Source organism: Panthera leo, chromosome B2 (assembly GCF_018350215.1).
Source record: "Panthera leo isolate Ple1 chromosome B2, P.leo_Ple1_pat1.1, whole genome shotgun sequence".
NCBI classification, from domain to species: Eukaryota; Metazoa; Chordata; class Mammalia; order Carnivora; family Felidae; genus Panthera; species Panthera leo.
In genome coordinates, this window is record NC_056683.1 from 131408909 (window position 1) to 131427346 (window position 18438).

General features: G+C 37.2%; 1 long non-coding RNA gene across 1 annotated transcript in view; it reads right to left on the reverse strand.

Moving 5' to 3' along the window:
* Positions 1-6565: 6565 nt before the first annotated feature.
* Positions 6566-18438, reverse strand: part of LOC122220470 — a 42209-nt gene continuing 30336 nt past the window's right edge. Inside the window, exon 6 of the long non-coding RNA XR_006202867.1 lies at positions 6566-6968. This is a non-coding gene — a long non-coding RNA (uncharacterized LOC122220470). The remainder of the gene's footprint in view (positions 6969-18438) is intronic.

Below are 18438 nucleotides of genomic sequence, written 5' to 3' on the forward strand. Positions count from 1 at the left end.
CAGCTTTGAATCCTATTTAAACTGCCTCTATTTTAATAGCTTTCCTGAAAGCAAAATTACATACTCTATGAAAAAAGATAATGTCAGTAAGGGCCTCAAATTATATTTGCAATTATATATACAAATTATCTGAAATTCGACAAAAAATGATCAAGTATGCCACAAGAATAACTAGCCAAAGAAAAACAAAAGCACAAGAGTTAAAAACAGACAATAAGAGTGGATCCATCAGTGATTATAGGTATTGGAGTTATCAGTTGTGAACATTCATATAATTGATTGATATATTCAATAAAATAGATGACAAAATGAAGAAGTTCAATATGATATAACTGGAATGTATGAAGATATTCTAATGGAAAACACAAAATTTAAAAATATAGCAAATGGCATAATAAACTTTTTTTAAAGGGTACACATTTAAAGTAATTTACATGCAGCAGAATTGAGAAATATGAACCAAAAATAAAGTCACTAGAAAATATATAGATTAAAGCATGCCCCCCCCAAAAAAAACAAAACAAAAAAAACAAAGAAAAACCCCCAAAAGATGAAAATACAAAAAATACCTTAAGCAATCCATAGGTAAGAAAGAAAAAAGCCCATTACATGTGAAATTGCAGTTTTAGAAGGAAGGGAGAGTGTGAAAAGGCAGAGGCAATTGCTGATGAGATCAGAGCTGAGAATTTTTTTTAAAACTTAGAAACCATAACAATCCACAGATTAGAGAAATTCTATGAATCCCCAGAAGTGTAAATCAAACAAAACTGTACCTAGGAAACTGGGAAATTTATATTAAAATTTATGAAAACCAAAGGCACAAAACAAAAACCCTGAAAGCAGGCAGAGGGCAACAAATCATATAATACTTTCGGTCCAAAGCCTGACTTTTCCACAGAAATTATGGAGGCAACTAGACAATGAATCACAAATTTTAAAATGTAGAAAGGGATTAACTGCCAGCTTAGCGAAAAGGTCCTTCAAAATAAAGGCACATCAAAGATACTTGCAAAAGCAAGAAAAATTTGGGAGAACCATTACCAATAGCCTCACGCTAAACCAAAAGAAAACAAAGGAAAAAACACACACAGGGAATTCTTCAAGTAGAAGAAAAATTATTACAGTTGGAAAGTAGAAATACACAACAAAGTGATGAGAAATGAGACTCAATAAGTACTGGAAGTATAAAATAATAAAGTATTTAAAATATATGTAGAATTAAAGGGCATCAAAATAATAACACCAAGTTTGGAGAGAAATAATGGAATTAATCTAAGATTCTTATATTGCCTGGAATTTAGTATTTGTATTTTTTAAATATTATACCCTATAAGTTAAGGAAGCATGTAATAATATCTAGGATGATAACTCCAAAAGGTGAAATAATTAACTAATAAGCTAAATAAGGCAAAACTGAAATGAAAAAAATGATATCAAGAAAGTAAGAAAGTAGAGAAATACATCCATGATGGAGAAACTGGTATTGGCTTATACTCCTATAGTCAACAATTTAAAAAGCTAGGGCAAAAATAAGAGCTATAAAATTACATTAAAAATATAAAAATTATAAAATTATTAAAATTTATGAAACTTATTGGTGGCTTCTGGATAGCAATTAGCCAAAAGCTATGATATTTGATAGAAGGAAAGCCTATGAAAAGAACCTCATATCTCTCCTGGCTTTCAACTTGAGGAAATTTGCAAAGTACAATGTAAGACCCAATAGAAAGGGATGATCTAGGTGGGCAGAAAAGGGAGGTTGAAATTTGGGGCTGACAAGACAGCCGGGATTTCTGGCCCATAATATTGGATGGGTCAAAACTGCATAAAAGTAGCCCCAAGAAAACCTAAACTGAAATTCATCTCAGGCCCCTGAGCATATATAAGCTAAAACTCTGGAAGGCATGGCAGAGAAAGGCCGCTGGGAAACTGAGGAACTGAGTGAAGACTTTAGATGTCAGTAGGTGTGGAGAAGATATAAGTGTTCAGCATAACCAGAATACAGAGACCATGGAGAACACCATGGGCTTTTAAATGAGACTCAAGAAAGAGTAAATTTCAGATCCTAGAAAGAGGCGTAATTAAAATAGACGTGTTCTAACAAAGCCTAAAATCAAGCATCAACAGAGGCATAAAAGATGACCTATCTCACTAGTTAAACTGCCTGAGGAGTAAAACCTAATACTCTTTAGAAGAGTATAACACAATCCATAAACTCTACGCTAAATCTTCCACAATCTTTAGCATATAATAATTATTATTGACATTGCCAGAAAACTGAGGGTAAAGAGATACAAGGAAGTAAAAGCAGACACAGAGGATGATCATAGTATTGGAATCAACAGATAAGAATTCCAAAGTTTCTATGATTAATATGTGAGGGAAATAAAGAAGATGAAGAATTTTAGCACAAAATTAGAGTGTAGAAATTGAGTGTTCTAGAAGTAAAAATATTCTATAGTTCAGAGTCTAGTGGATAGTTTTACATTCAAAGGGCACAGCAAAAAACAGGATTAGTAAACTCAAAAACAAATTAATAGAAAATATGCAAACAGAGAAAGTAGAAAAAAAAAACCCAGAAAACATAAAAATCACATGCATAACTAAAGTCACATAAGGAGAAGAGAGAGAGAGCAAGGCAGAACAAATATTTGAGAAAGTAAAGGAAAAACTTTTTTTCCAAATCTGATGAATGACATGGGCCCATTAATCCAAGAAAGTCAGTAATCCCCAAGTAGGATAAAAACAAAGAAAAATACAGCCAGGTATATCATTAGGCAACTGTTAAAGGAAAAAATAAGAGATAGAATACATAATAAATAAATAATGAGATAGTGGATTTAATCTCAACTGTATCAGTATTTTAATTACAAATAACTTCTTTAAATATCATAATTAAAGCAGGGCGCCTGGGAGGCTGAGTAGGTTAAGCCTCTGACTTCAGAGCAGGTCATGATCTCGCAGTCCGTGAGTTCGAGCCCCGTGAGTTCGAGCCCCGTGAGTTCGAGCCCCGTGTCGGGCTCTGTGCTGACAGCTCAGAGCCTGGAGCCTGTTTCAGATTCTGTGTCTCCCTCTCTCTCTGACCCTCCCCCGTTCATGCTCTATCTCTCTCTGTCTCAAAAATAAACATTAAAAAAAAATTTTTTTAAATGTCATAATTAAAAGACAAAGACTTTCATACTAGATTAAAGACAGTGTAAACATAAGGCCATCCAAAACTTAAAAATAAAAGAACAGTAAAATATCAAGACATGCAATCACTAACCAAATCAAAGCTTGTTGATATAATCAGATAAAGTACTTTTGGGGTAAAATACACAACTAAGGAAGGGTCTTTGTTAAACATATTTAAACAACTGCAAAAAGCATGCAATTCAGAAAAGAAACAAATAGCAAAAAGTTTCAGCAGACATTGCCCAAAAGTGTCTATCCATTTGGCCGCTAAACATAGAAAAAAGTATCTAACTTTATTAGTCATCGCAGAAATGAAAGTTGAAACCACAAAAAACTATCACTACGCACTTACCAGAATGCCTAAAATGGAAATGTCTGATGATACTGAGAAATTGGAACTCTCATAAACATGTAAGATTATAAAAGAAGAAAAACTGAAAAGGATCTGGAAGACGTATTTACTCTAGTGATGCCTGGTAAAGTCTCTTGGAGGTTCTAAATCAATACTAATGTTATACTAGAGTGTTTCTTTTTTTAAGGATCTGACATTCTTTTTAAGCAACACACACACACACATATACACATCCATTTGAATATATTCAAACATACAATCCAAGTATAGATTCCTATACATATAAATGAATATCGATTCATATATATAAACACACATACATATTTAAGATAAATATTTAGTGACTTTTATTTAGTTCTCGTCATCCTGTGGATATGTTCATTCTCCAATAATGACTTCCTGGTCATCAGACCCCCTCAGTAGTGCTAATTAGTAAGTATACTCATTAGAGATTCAGATGTCCCAAATATGTGCACCAGGAAAGCCTCACACCTTATATATAGTGTGTACTTGAGTAAGACCTGTTCTTCTCTATGACTGTGAGTTATTTTAGAGATGTCAGCCTCCAAAACACAGAAATAGCCTCTTATTCCCTAAGTGAAGAGAAAAATTTCAGTTTGCAAAGCATTATTTTGGCATCATAAAAAATGGAATTTAATATATTATTTTCTAATTTTAAGGCTAAAGATGCTTAACTTCGTATGATTAGAATCTTCTCCAATCCTCCAACATTCTGGGGTCTTTTCCCTTCATGTTCAATAAAACTATTTGATAATCTATCTCAATCGTTGTAAGAACTCTTAGCCCGCTTCTTAAAATCCCCAGACTTTCAGGATTCTTCACATCGCCTTGGGCACTTCATACATCCCTCTTACCCTCCTTGCTGTACTTTTGGTCATCCCCTTCAGCATTTCGCTTCATCTCTCCTCCTGTCCTCCATTTGCAGAGCTTTACTCCAAATCAATCTAGCCTTTTCCTCTTTTCCTAAGGCGCCATCAACATAAATTTTAGTGAAGAATTGCTAGTGGCATTGCACGGAAAAATATTTAATAACAAGCATTAGACACCACTGTTCAGAAAAGTATTGTGACCTCTCTCTCTCATTCTCCCAAGACTTGATTTCCTGCTGTGTTGTCTTTCTCTTTCTTTCTCCCCAAAACACTGAGCACTCAAACCTCTCTTTAACAGCCAGGGGAACAATCCCAAATACGTGTTACTCTGCTATACAGAGAAATGAATCTCTTTTGTCTTCTTATTCCTCCTCATTTTGGCCAGTCCTAGCCAACAAGCATTTCCAAACATCGACCTCTCAAGACACACATACACCCACATGCATGTTCCCAGACACACATTTGCCAATCTAGCATAGCAATTTTTTCACAGACAAATACATCAGGGCTTCTATTTTCCAGGATCTCACCTGCCTTGAGAGAGATATGTCAAAGAGTAATTACATGTGTAGGATGAGAAAATGAGGAGATAAAGAAGGCTCACCAGAAATAAATCTTAAAGGAAGGCGAACGTACATTATCAATAAGTAAGTGGGATTCCAGTAAGGGAACTCAGAGAGAGACAACGATGTGGGAAAGTCACCTTGTCGTCAAAGACCATGACATGTGCTGAAAATAACTAGTAATCTGAAGTTATTGGTGAAGAAATGGGGTGTGTGTGACATTTATGGTGAGACAGTCAAGTAAACACATACAATTAGGTATCCCAAAATAAAGGCTAGTGCCCCGGAGACAGATGCAGACTAGATATCATCTTCTGAAAAGAACAAAAACAAAAACAAAAAAAACCTTTTTAAATTTTTTTATCGTTTATTTTATTTTTGAGAGAGAGAGAGACAGAGTGTGAGTGGAGGAGGGGCAGAGAGAGAGGGAGACACAGAGTCTGAAGCAGGCCACGGGCTCTGAACTGTCAGCACAGAGCCCGAGGCAGGGCTCCAACCCATGAAGGGTGAGACCATGATCTGAGCCCAAGTGGACGCTCAGCTGACTGAGCCACCCAGGTGCCCCCCAAAAACGTTTTAAAATACAAAATCAGGGGCGCCCGGGAGGCTCAGGTGGTTAAGCATCCAACTTCAGCTCAGGTCATGATCTCCTGCTTCACGAGTTCAGGCCCCACATCGGGCTCTGTGCTGACAGCTCAGAGCCTGGAGCCTGCTTCAGGTTCTGTGTCTCCCTCTCTCTCTGCCCCTCTCCTGCTCGTGCTCAGTCTCTCTCTCTCTCTCTCTCTCTCTCTCTCTCTCTCTCTCTCCCTCTCTCTCTCAAAAATAAATAAAAACATTAAAAAATTTTTAAAAATAAAATAAAATAAATAAATACACAATCATCTCAGAAGTATGGTAGCAGCACACCATTTAAATGCTTAATCGATATGATTTCTTAGATGATGATAAGACAAATAGACTGATCCTGAAAAGGCAAATTTGCCAGGAGTAGAATTCATCTGTTTGGGTTGATTCTACAAATAGGTGAAAATCATTTCTGCCATCATCAATATTGTTGAGGCAACAAACCGTGAATGTATAAAACCAAAGTCTATGGGGAGCATCTAGGGGACTACTTCCTCCAATTCTTTTTTAACAAGAGAATTTGAGTATTGTCTTATATAAAACATGGCTTTTTAAAATGTCTATTTATTTCTGAGAGAAGGGGAAAGAGAGAGCATGAGCAGCGGAGGGGCAGAGACAGAGAGAGAGAATCCCAAGCAGGCTGTGCTGTTAAGGCAGAGCCACACATGGGGATTCAATCTCACAAAGCATGAGATACTGACCTGAGCCAAAATCAAGAGTCAGGGCACTTAACCGACTGAGCCACCCAGACTCTCCCAAATACGGCTTTATTTAAATGAACCATTGACTGCTTCATTATCACACAAATACATTTAATAAAATTGCAAGCATTTATAACATTTTCCAATAGAGTGTGCATGATTTAATTTTCCAAAGTATTAGATTCTTAAGTTTCAGATAGAACCTTTAGTAATACAATAGCATTTCCTTTTAGCAGTTGTGATACAGAAAACATTTTAGGATTTCATCCAAGTGTGTTCTGGCAGGGTGGGAGGGAGGCAATAACAAAGTGTTTTTTTTCTTCCCTTTTCCAGAAGTACCTTAATCATTAAGCCTAAATTATGCAACTTGAACTTTTCAGGGATGAATAGCGTAGGGACAGTCTAAAGCCAAGCGTTCATTCCTGTAAATACAGAAAACAAACTGATGGTTGCCAGAGGGGAGGGGGTGGGGGTGAGCAAAATGGGTGAAAGGGATTGGAGATCCAGGCTTCTAGTTATGGAATGAACAAACTGTGGTAATAAAGGCACAGCATAAAGAATACAGTCAATGGTATTTAATACTGTTGTATGGTGACAGATGGCAGCTACATTTGTGGTGAACTTAGCATAATGTAGAGAGAAGTTGAGTCACGATCTTGTGCACCTGAAACCAATGTAAGTGTCAGTTAGACTCCAAGAAAAAATTTTTAAATAAAAATAAAAAGAAATAAAATCAAGTGTCCATTGTTTACCCTAGTTCATTTGAATCCTTACTATAATAGTCTTTAAAAACCAGAATTCACAAAGGATTTTGGAGCTTTTAATAGTTTCCCTTACATAATAGGAGGAAATAGTTTCATTACCACCATAGAATTTTACCATAATTCATAAGTAGAAAAAAATACAAAAAATAAAATGTAATGGAATTCACACTCAGATTGTATTGGGAAAGAGGGGACTTTGGAAGGGGTAAGACAGGGCTTGGATGCTCATGGATTAGTTTCTCCCCACTGCCTGAAGCTGCATCTCAGCAGGGCTACTGTTAGAGCAGGTGGATTCAGTGTGAATTTTAAAAAGAAGAGGACATTGACTAAAGAAAAAGCCAAAACAAAGGAAGGGACCTGATGTCTCGTGTATGTCCAATATTCTGGGAGCACTGAGTGGCTATACGGGGTACCCATGGCAGAGCAGAATTGATAGCATTTTGTGTTTAGACCTCTTTTAAAAGTGAGCCACACCTAAGGATGTGGAAAAAGGGGAACACGTACGCACTGTTGGTGGGAATGCCAACTGGTGCAGCCACTCTGGAAAACTGTATGGAGGTTCTTCAAAAAGTTAAAAATAGAACTACCCTGCGACCCAGCAATTGCACTACTATTTATCCAAAGGTCACAAAAATGTTGATTCTAAGGGGCACGTGCACCCCAGTACTTATAGCAGCACTATCGACAATAGCCAAATTATGGAAAGAGCCCAAATGTCTACCGACTGATGAATAGGTAAAGAAGATATATATATACACACACATACTATATGTACAATATATATGTATATATAGGTGTGTATATACATGTATGTGTGTGTGTATAATGGAATATTACTCAGTGATCAAAAAGAATGAAGTCTTGCCATTTGCAACAACATGGATGGAACTAGAGTGTATTAGGCTAAGTGAAATAAGTCAGAGAAAGACAAATATCATATGATTTCACCCATATGTGAAATTTAAGAAACATAATATGAACATAGGGGAAGGGAAGGAGAAATAAGACAAAACACAGAGGGAGGCAGGAAAACCATAAGAGACTTTTAAAAACAGAACAAACTGAGGGTTGCTAGAGGGGAGGTGGGTAGGGGGATGGGCTAAATGGGTGATGGGCATTCAGGAGGGCACTTGTGGGGATGGGCACTGGGTGTTATATGTAAATGATGAGTCACTAAGTTCTATTCCTGAAACCAATACTATGTTATATGGTAACTGAGTCAAATATAAATAAAAATAAATAAAATAAAAATAGAAATGAGCCATGCAATCTTCAGTCAAAAGCCTTTAGCTATAGGGAAGAGATCTGAAAGCAAGCAGGGTGAAAGATTGAATGCCTCTGGCTTAACAGCAGGTTCAGGGGATCAGTAGAGACAGCAGCATGAGGAGCAGCCCCTCCCATAACATCATAAAGAAATATAACCTGTTTTTCCTAGTCCTTCGGAAGAGGGGGTGTAGGGGGAAGGGGAGGGGGAAGGGGAGGGTAGGAAATTTGAATCTTTTGTTGATTTGTTTTTCATTAAAAATCTCATAAAAAATGAACTTTACTTTTAGAACAGCTTTAGATTTATAAAAAAAGGGAGATCATACATAAAGTTTGCATGTACCTCATACCCAGTTTCCCTTATTACTAACATGGTACATTAATATGATACATTTGTTATAACTGATGAAGAAATATTGGTACATAATTCTGATTGCCTTAGTTTTTACCCAATGTCTTTTTTCTGTCTCAGAACACTTATGATCATTTAGTCATCTTGTCTCTACTCAACTTTTTGAATACATAGAATATTTTTGTAGTCATTTGTTTTAATGTCTTTGTCTTCTAATTCTATCATATGTTTCAGTTCTTGGTACATTCATATTATTTAATCCTTACAAGAACCCTATCCAGGTTATTATTATTATTATTATTCCCATTTCACAGATAAAGAAACTGGGGCAAAGAGAAATCAAGTAACTTGCCTAAAGTCACACAACAATAAATGATGGAACCAGGACATGAACCAGGTAGTCTGGCTCCATGGGAGTGAATGCAGACCAAAAATTTATTAGTCCAAATTATCTCAAATTTCTTAATGAGACTCTGAAATTTTAGGTTCTCGTAGTTCCCAGAGTTCCTGGGCTCCTATAAAGAAATGGAGACAAATGAGCTCCTGGACATCACATCTGACCTATAAGACAAACCAGGCTCTTGACCCTCTTCTGTGTACCTACCGCCTCCAGTCTTATCTGTCTAGCGAGGGGAATAGACTAGTGTGTCAAAAACATCACATCTAGCTACGATCTGTTATAAGTCAATGAGAAGATAAAATCCGATTCTGTTGTTCTGAGCATTTCAAGCAAGATCAGCTGAGGCTATGGCAACTCAGAGATTTGTATCGGTTTTCGTCTCTAAAGAATTATTTTATTTCTCAAAGCTCACTTTGTCTATAAAATGTGGTACCATATAATGTATCTTATGTGGTTATTATAAGGACCAGAGGAAATACATATAAAATACCTAACATGTTAGTTTCCTTTTCTCCATCATCATTATACATGGAGTAGTCAGAAAACAGAAATGACTCCTTGTAATCCTACAAAATGGTAGTGATTTTTCTAAGAAGTTTAAAATAATAAAGTCATAGTAAGTACAGGGCTACAATCTCCAGGAACTGCAGGTCTGTGACTCATCAGTTTGTATGCCAACGACTTTCTTCAGTCTCCAGAAGCAAAAGAAAGTACCAGCAGACATACCCTACTTAGAAACATCACCCTTCTTGTTTTTTATTGTTTATTAAAAATTGGGGTGCCTGGGTGGCTCAATCAATTGGTTAAGCATCTGATTCTCGATTTTGACTCAGGTTTGGGATTCTCTCTCTCCTTTTTCTCTCTCCACCCCTCTCCTGCTCATGCTCGCTCTAAATAAGTAAATACATAAACAAATACATATTTTTAAAAATCTTTTATTTATTTTTAAATTTTTTTAAATATTTATTTATTTGAGAGAGAGAGAGAGAGGGAGGGAGAGAGAGAGAGAGAGAAAGAAGTGCGAGAGGCAGAGAGGCACAGAGAGAGGGAGACATAGAATCCTCCGAAGCAGGCTCCAGGCTCTGAGCTGTCAGCTCAAAGCCAACTTGAGGCTTCAGCCCACGAACCATGAGATCATGACCTGATCCGAAGTCAGACATTTAACCAACTGAGCCACCCAGGCACCCCTTAAAAATCTTTTAGATGGCATCTTTTATATTAGATGCCTGACGTGAGTAGTCTGTGGATTTACAGGGAAAGTACAGTTCATTTCAGGGATACCCTTGGAACTTTCTTTAGGTTATAATAACTCCTTTTCTATGCTGCAAACAAACCTAGGCTAGGTTAAATCTTCTAACTCATGACATATTAGCACAGCTGGGTTAATATATCACTGTCTATCCTAGGCAAGTGGCTTTGACTGATGCAGGAAATGAGGAAGGAATAGAACTTAGGGCATTTGAAGAAAGGAAAAGCCATGAACCAGCAGACATCAGATTCCACAGTCTCTAGTAACCCCTGCCATTAACATTCCAAATGACCTCCCATATCTTTATTATAGGTATTGGAAGGTTCACTGACTTTGGAAACTTCTAGAAAATCTTGCCCATGAATTCTGAAGGTGGCTGGCATTTATACATCTGTTTCATATTGCAAACATGGCTTCTTTTCTAGCTTTTCTTATATTCATCATTCGAAATAAAACTACTGTTTCTGTTTTAATAACTGGATGACAGATGTGGGATTTTCTTCCAAGGCTGGTAACAAAAGAGTAGATCTTTTTGACTGCCCTCATGTTGAGATGGCAGCCCTACCCAATCCCCCTTGGAGATTAATTTGAACATACACAAATGAGTTGGCTGAGCAGTACAGGAAGTGGGGTTGTATCTGATACATTTCTTTCCCTCTGGGATGTCAGAAGAAGAAATTTCAGAAGATAACTCACTTGGAAATGGAACCACTATTCAAGAATTTGAGAGAAAAAACACCTTGCTTTTTACTATCAAAGAATGTTGATATCACATAAAAAATTAATGTGATCTTACTAGGTAAAAGTTAGCGATGGTAATTTTGCACCACAGATTGTTTAATTCTGATCAATGATCAGGATAAGGACAGGAGAGAAAGAAGAAGGCTCAGGGGAAAGTCTATACAACGAAGCTAGGTACTTACTTCCATTCAGATTCAAAACTGCCATGATTACTTTGCTGTTTCTTGACCTTTCATGAAGCAGAATCCCCCATCTGATTGAAATAATCAAGCTCTGAATATTTAATACATATAGATTTCAGATAGCAATCAGATTTATTGAAATTCTAATTATGCTCCAGAAGAGATTGCATTTGAAGATATCCAGAAGGTAACATTCGAAGACCTACCGGTTTAAATGACAAGTGACACGTGGAAAGGAAAGAACCAGTCTAATGTTGAAATTGTGCACCTAGTTTATCAGAAGTAAGTAATCTCATGAGACAAGGTAATGAAAATTGTAGCACAGGAAATGGGTAGCATGAAACATTACCATTTTAAAGCCTTTTCATGGTTATGCATAGAACAAGACATGCATAGAAAAAGAAAAAGGGGGAAAAAAAAAGCCCTAGGCAGAGCAGATGGTTTGATGCACACTACCAGTGATTTGTATACACACAGTTTAAAATGACAGTCTTTATTGTTCCCTGCACATGACTTCTGATGAAAGAAGCAAAGTCAACAGGCTTAAAAATATGCAGACGTGTTAATATAATTTTATAAGTGGAGATTGCACTTCATCTATTAAAAAAAACTCAAGGTCACTCCTTACCATATGTCTTAAAGATATTGGTTTTACTGATAGATGAAAAATACAATCTGGAAAGAGCTATGAGACAGCAGCCGCCGACTTCCAAAATAGACTCATGAAAGAAGGAAATACTGAGGGACATTTATCTTTGAAAAATACTGTGGCTACCACTAGAATGCATCAGCCCCAGCAAACCCATTTCAATTTGGAGTGTCAAAACCAAAAATATAAAATAAAATACAATTTAAAAAAAATTAGAAAACAAAGCAAAAATACATACAGCACAAGATAGTTTGCAGAATAAGCATCTGTTTCTAAAAAAGATTATTCAATAGAAAATTTTGAGAGTGTTCAGGGGAAAATCTAGGTATAAAACTGAAATAAGAACTTTTTCTTAATAAGTACTGGGGAAAAAGTTAATCCAAGTCTGCCTATATGTTGAACACACTTTCTTTTTTGGAGGGAAAAATGAGGTAAAGTGAGGGATATAATGCTGGACATTAATATTAATATTAACTTTATATTAACATTCCAAATAGGAATATAAAATGTATTCAGTAAAGATAACAGAAAACCCAAACTACATTTCTCTTTCGTATTGTGTTCAGTGAAAGGAAAGAACCAGAAAATTCTGGAATAAAAGAGAAAAGGATAAAAGAAAGCTGGGGAAGGAAAGAAAGGTAAGGAAGAGAAAAGCCAACAGATTTTTCACTTATGAATGAAGAGTGGACTGGTACTAAACCACAGAGAGGTTGATGTCATAGATGGTGCTGGAAGATCAAAAGGCAATATGTCCTTTGTCTGGTTACCAAACCGGGCCATGGGAAAATAAATGCCAGAATGTTTTCCTATTCTCATCCTGTGCATGTTCACAGAGAACAAGAATATCTACTTCTGTCTTAAATGTAAGAACTCCTGGGCTCTGCTGCAGCCTGCGAAACTGGAACAGATTTAAGCTTGGGGCCCCAGAACCAAGGTGATAATAGTGTATATGCAATCTGGATGTCTCACTCCTTCAGATAATGCTATCAAGATGGAACTTATGGATGGATTCTGGGGGTCCATGAGCCCCTTGACATTGCATGCAAATATTTGATTTGCATTCTTCATTTGCATTTTTCTGGAAGGAGAGAGTACACTTGCATCAGATTTTCACAAGGGCTCAATCAAAACAAAATGTTCAGAACCACTGTAAAATAAACTGAACTTGGTACATAAAGCAGGTGGGCGTAAGGTAAGAGCTACACACAGACCATAATGCTAGATTTATTGACTACCTACGTGTGTTAGCCACTGTTACGATCCTATATTTTATTCTCCAGTTTAAAGATGATAAAACTGAGGTCTGGGGTAGATTAAAAAAAAAAATTTAACTGTCACACAAGTGATTAACTCTTAAGGCTCTTGATTTAGTCTCCATTGTAATTGTTAGTGTCCCACAGGGCTCTGCCCTAAAGCCTGTCTCATTTTGTCCACTTCTTTGAGCATTTTTTCCTCTGAATTCAATTGCTATGTCCATGTTGTTAGTTACCAAATCTGTACCTTAAGGATACAACTTCCTCCTGAGCTCCAGGACAATAAATACATAAAATCGCATATGAAACTTCTCTTGTTATAAGACCTCAAAGTCTGTGTGTTTTTCATTCAAAATGAGATCATTTTCCACTAATATTCCCCTTCAAAGCATCTGGAATCAACACTATCAACCATCTAGTGGCACCAAGAGAAAAATTAAAAATAGAACTAAAAAAACAGAACTACATTTGATTCTTTATTGTCTGTTAACACATACATCCAGACACTTGTCCCGTTCACTTGCCTTCCTAAATATTTCCAGAACGTATCACTTCTGTGTTCTCCCACTGCTTAGATCTACCCCTTTTTTCCATTTTATTGAGATATCAATAACATAACATTATAAAAGTTTGAGGTGTACGATGTATGATTTGATATGTGTATATAGTACAAAATGATTATCACAATAACCATAGTTAACACATCCGTTACCTTACACAGTTATATATTTTTTTCTTGTGGTGAGAACTTTTAAGGCCTACCCTCTTAGTAACTTTCAAATATACAATACAGTAGTACTAACTATAGTCATCATGCTGTGCACTACATGCTCAGAACTTACTTATCTTGTAACTGGAAGGTTGGACCTTTTTTTACCTCCTTCACTCAATTCTCCCTCACCGCCAACCTACCCCTTATGGCAACCAACAATCTGTTCCCTATATCTGTGAATTCAGTGTTTTAGATTCCATATACAATTAGGATCCTATAATATTTGTCTTTTTTTGTCTGGCATTTCACCTAGCATAATGTCCTCCAGATGCACCTAAGTTGTCGAAAATGGCAGGAGTTTCTTCTTTTTTAATGATTGAATAATACGTATATTTATAACATTTCCCACATTTTCTTTATCCATTTGTCCATCGGTAGACACTTACGTTGTTTCCATGTCTTGGCTATTGCAAATAATGCTGCAGTGAACATAAGAGTGTGGGTATCTTTTCAAGAGTGATTTCATTTCCTTAAGATATACACACAGAAGTGAAATTGCTGGATCATATGGTAATACTATTTCAGCTTTGTGATTGTTGTAAGGCCCACCTTCACATCTCCATCCCAATCTAATCTCTAATTGTTAAGTCCCATAGATGCTCCTGTGATCCCTTTGGAAAAAGATTCCAGTGGACCTCCCATGTAGTGTCCCTCTATGCTGGGGGAGCTGGATGTCCACTGTAGACTCTCTTTTTCCCACTGGAGAATCCACAGACCCAAGGGGCCCTCTCAGTGCAGCTTTGTGCCAGCTGGGGAAAGGGACTATCCGGTTGGAGTGTAGCCATTCCTCTTACCCATCTAATGTGGTCCCTCCTGGTCCCCGCAGTGCAGAGAAGGGTGCTTCAGCCTCATCCTGGGTTCTGGAATTTTCACAATGGCGCCTTGTCTATGATAGTTGTTAGTTGGTCTTGTAAGAGGGCACTGAACTCAAGGATGTTCTATGTCACTACCCTGATGACCTACTTATATCTTTTATGCAAATTTGATCACATGATCTCCTCCATATCTATCTTTGGCTTGTTGAGCTTTCTGGAGATTCCCATTTCCTTTAGGATAGCATCCAAATGTCCTGCTTCCAAGGCCCTTCGTAATCTGGTTCCTGCTTCAGACTCATCTTTTGTAACTCCAAACTCCAGTCTCAGTGAACCATTCGCATCTTCCTGTTCAATCTCATACATTTGTTATTTCCTCTACCGGTAGCACTTACCCTGCTCCTTCCTCTGACTGACTCCTACAAATTCTTCGGATTCGGATTTAGTCAGATGCTCAGGGAAGATGTTTTGACCCCTCTGGAATAAGTTGGATATTCTTACAATGTGCTCGCATAATACTCCGTGTTTCCTCCACCACAGCACTTACATACAATGGTCTTATTCTCCCACTAGGCAGTAATATATTGAACAGCAAGGTCACATCTGTCTTGGTCACTCTTGTACTCCCAATGTTGAGCAGAGTGTCTGGCAAATGTTAGGTATCCATTAATCCTGTTGAATGAATAAATCTAACTCAGTCCTACGAATGGATCACCTTTACACAAGCCTGACTGATGCTAACTTGTTTGGGATTGCCAGATAAAATACAGTTTGCCCCGTTAACTATGAATTTCAGATAAACAATGAAAAAAATTATGGTGTAAGTATGTCCTAAATATTGCATGGGACATACTTATACTAAAAATATACATGTTGTTTATCTGAAATTCAAACGTAACTTGGTGACTGGTATTTTTATTTGTTAAATATGACTAGCCCATGAATTTTGGCATTTGCCTGCTCCTTTTTCAGGGGTTTTGCAGGTCTTTTTTTCCCCACACCAAAAATGCATCTCCCACAGGCTTCAGAGGTGGTCAAAATTATTTGCCAATAACTTTCAAAATGTACTACCTGAACTGCTGAGGCTCTTCCTCTGGCTGACCTCCAACTTTATTACTGACTTAGCTTCTGGGTTTTTCCTTACATAGCTCCTGTGCCCACTTATTTTCCCACTACTGGCCATGACCTAATGAATGCATCCTGATGACATGTTTTTCATTCACTCATGTCTACCATTATGCTACTAAGTCTATTGCCCTGGACTCTGCCTCTCCTATACTCCCCTTGGAAGATCACAGCTAAACTGATGAGAGCTCCCAGATTCCCTGTTACATTTGTGGGTAGTTCTAATTGTTAGGGAATTTTTGTATTAGACTGAAATTGTCTTCCCTGAAGCTTTGACCTATTTGAGTTTCAATACAGTTTGCTCCTTGAAAGTAGAGAGATATCTTATTCACTTTGGTATCTTCAACATCATTGACAGTGACTGGCATGTAGAAGGTTCTTATAAATATCTTCTGAATAAAAATGAATATTATTGCCTTTGGAACTATACTGTGTACGGTGAATCTCTTATCCATAGTCGGTTTTTCAAATATGGGAACAATGTTATACAGAGAGGTCTGCATCAATCTTGTCTGCCATAGGCTGGGTCTTCCCATTTCCTTAAATCATTTTGCATTTAAGAAGTGTGCCTAGGGGCGCCTGGGTGGCGCAGTCGGTTAAGCGTCCGACTTCAGCCAGGTCACGATCTCGCGGTCCGTGAGTTCGAGCCCCGCGTCAGGCTCTGGGCTGATGGCTCGGAGCCTGGAGCCTGTTTCCGATTCTGTGTCTCCCTCTCTCTCTGCCCCTCCCCCGTTCATGCTCTGTCTCTCTCTGTCCCAAAAATCAATAAAAAACGTTGAAAAAAAAAAAATTTTAAAGAAGTGTGCCTGGCACAGAAGAAGCACTTGAAAAATATTTATCTGTTAAGAATTTATCCATATTTAACTTAAAATGGCAAATATTGATATGAAAACATAATGCTAAATATAGCTTCAAAGAAATAGACTTTACTGGAGAGTATAGGTGAACAAAAAATATTAATGGTCAAAGCGATCATTATATCCCCTAACAATGTATATCATGCTAACTGTTCCATGAAAAGGAGACTTAACTAAACATATATTGCCTAGATCTTTTGAAAATGCATGTGTGTGTACACATACCCCAAAATGCCCACAATATGAGATATTTTAATTTTGAAAACATTTCTCTAATTTTTGTGTTATGTTTTAAAAAATGAACAATGCTCCAGTCTTATTACTTGCCCACATGCAGTGTTCAGGTACAATTGGCCTCAACATTTAACATGTCAGGAGAGTATCCAGTATTTGTTTTTTATGAAACCCATTTTTTCCCATTTTCTATTGAAATAGTAAGCAAGACGAACGATTATACCATTCATTGTTTTTTTCCCAAAGAGATCTATAGAGGAATAAATAAAGAAGGAAGAGAAACCAATGATTCAATGCAATAATTGGAAGAAAAATCATGCTAGAAAGATGGTAAAGTGCACATCTAGGTGCTAGATACACCTTAATTAGGTTATTAAAAAGGGAAGTAATTATCAACATATCTTCAAAATTGCATACTATCCTTCAGCTCGCTTATTAAACTCAACAGCTATATTTGATCATTTATAGCCACTGGAAAAACTAAGATTTTTTATTACTAAATTATTATTTTGAACCAGAAAACTTTGAAGTAGAATGAGAAACTTAACACTTTCCTGCCTTTTATTTAGAACCCATGCCAGTTGCTAAGATGGCATATTGACATATTCTTTATTTAAATCTGACTTGAGGTTGTATAATAGTCTATTTCCTTTTTAAAAAAAATAATTTATTTTGAGAGAGAGAGAGGAGGAAGGGCAGAGAGAGAGAGAGAGAGAGAAAACAGCCTCCAGTGCTGTCACTGAGGAGCCCGACATGGGGCTCGATCCCACCAACTGTGAGATCATGACCTGAGCTGAAATCAGGAATCGGACCCTCAACTGACTGAGACACCTAGGTGCCCCATCATCTATCATTTTTATTGCCTTAGCAATATGAATGGGTTGGGAGGAGGAAGAATCTCATTCCTCATTAAGATTTTCACGTGGCCACACTACCAAACCATGACTAGAAACTTCGGGCATAATTAAATGGATGGAAAACAAACAGGATTCCTCGCAGCAAGATTCCCTAAAGGAAGCATGTATTCATCACATAAACAGGGGAAACTGCTGAAGAAATTTGGTTGCACCTTGCCGGTAGTCAAAGGGTTTGTTATTAAAGACAACAGTTTCTGAATAGAAAGCCCTGGTATAGAGTGTGAGCATGGGTGTAGATGGGTGGGTGGGTCTACTTACACAGAGAGGGAGAAGGCAAAAGGAGAGGGGGATTTCACCCACCGTCATGCTAGTATCAAACTATATAGGAGCTTAGCTCTGGGAGTAATAATGAGATTCTGCACCATATGAAGTCATTTCTATCTTAGTCTAAACATTTGCTATCACAAAGTGCCACAGACTGGGTGGCTTATAAACAAAAGAAATTTACTTCTCACACTTCTGCGGGCTGGGAAGTCCAAGATCAAGGTGTCGGCAGATTGGGCATCTGGTGAGAGCCCACTTCCTGGTTCATAAACAAGTAACTTCTCTGAAGTGTCCTCACCT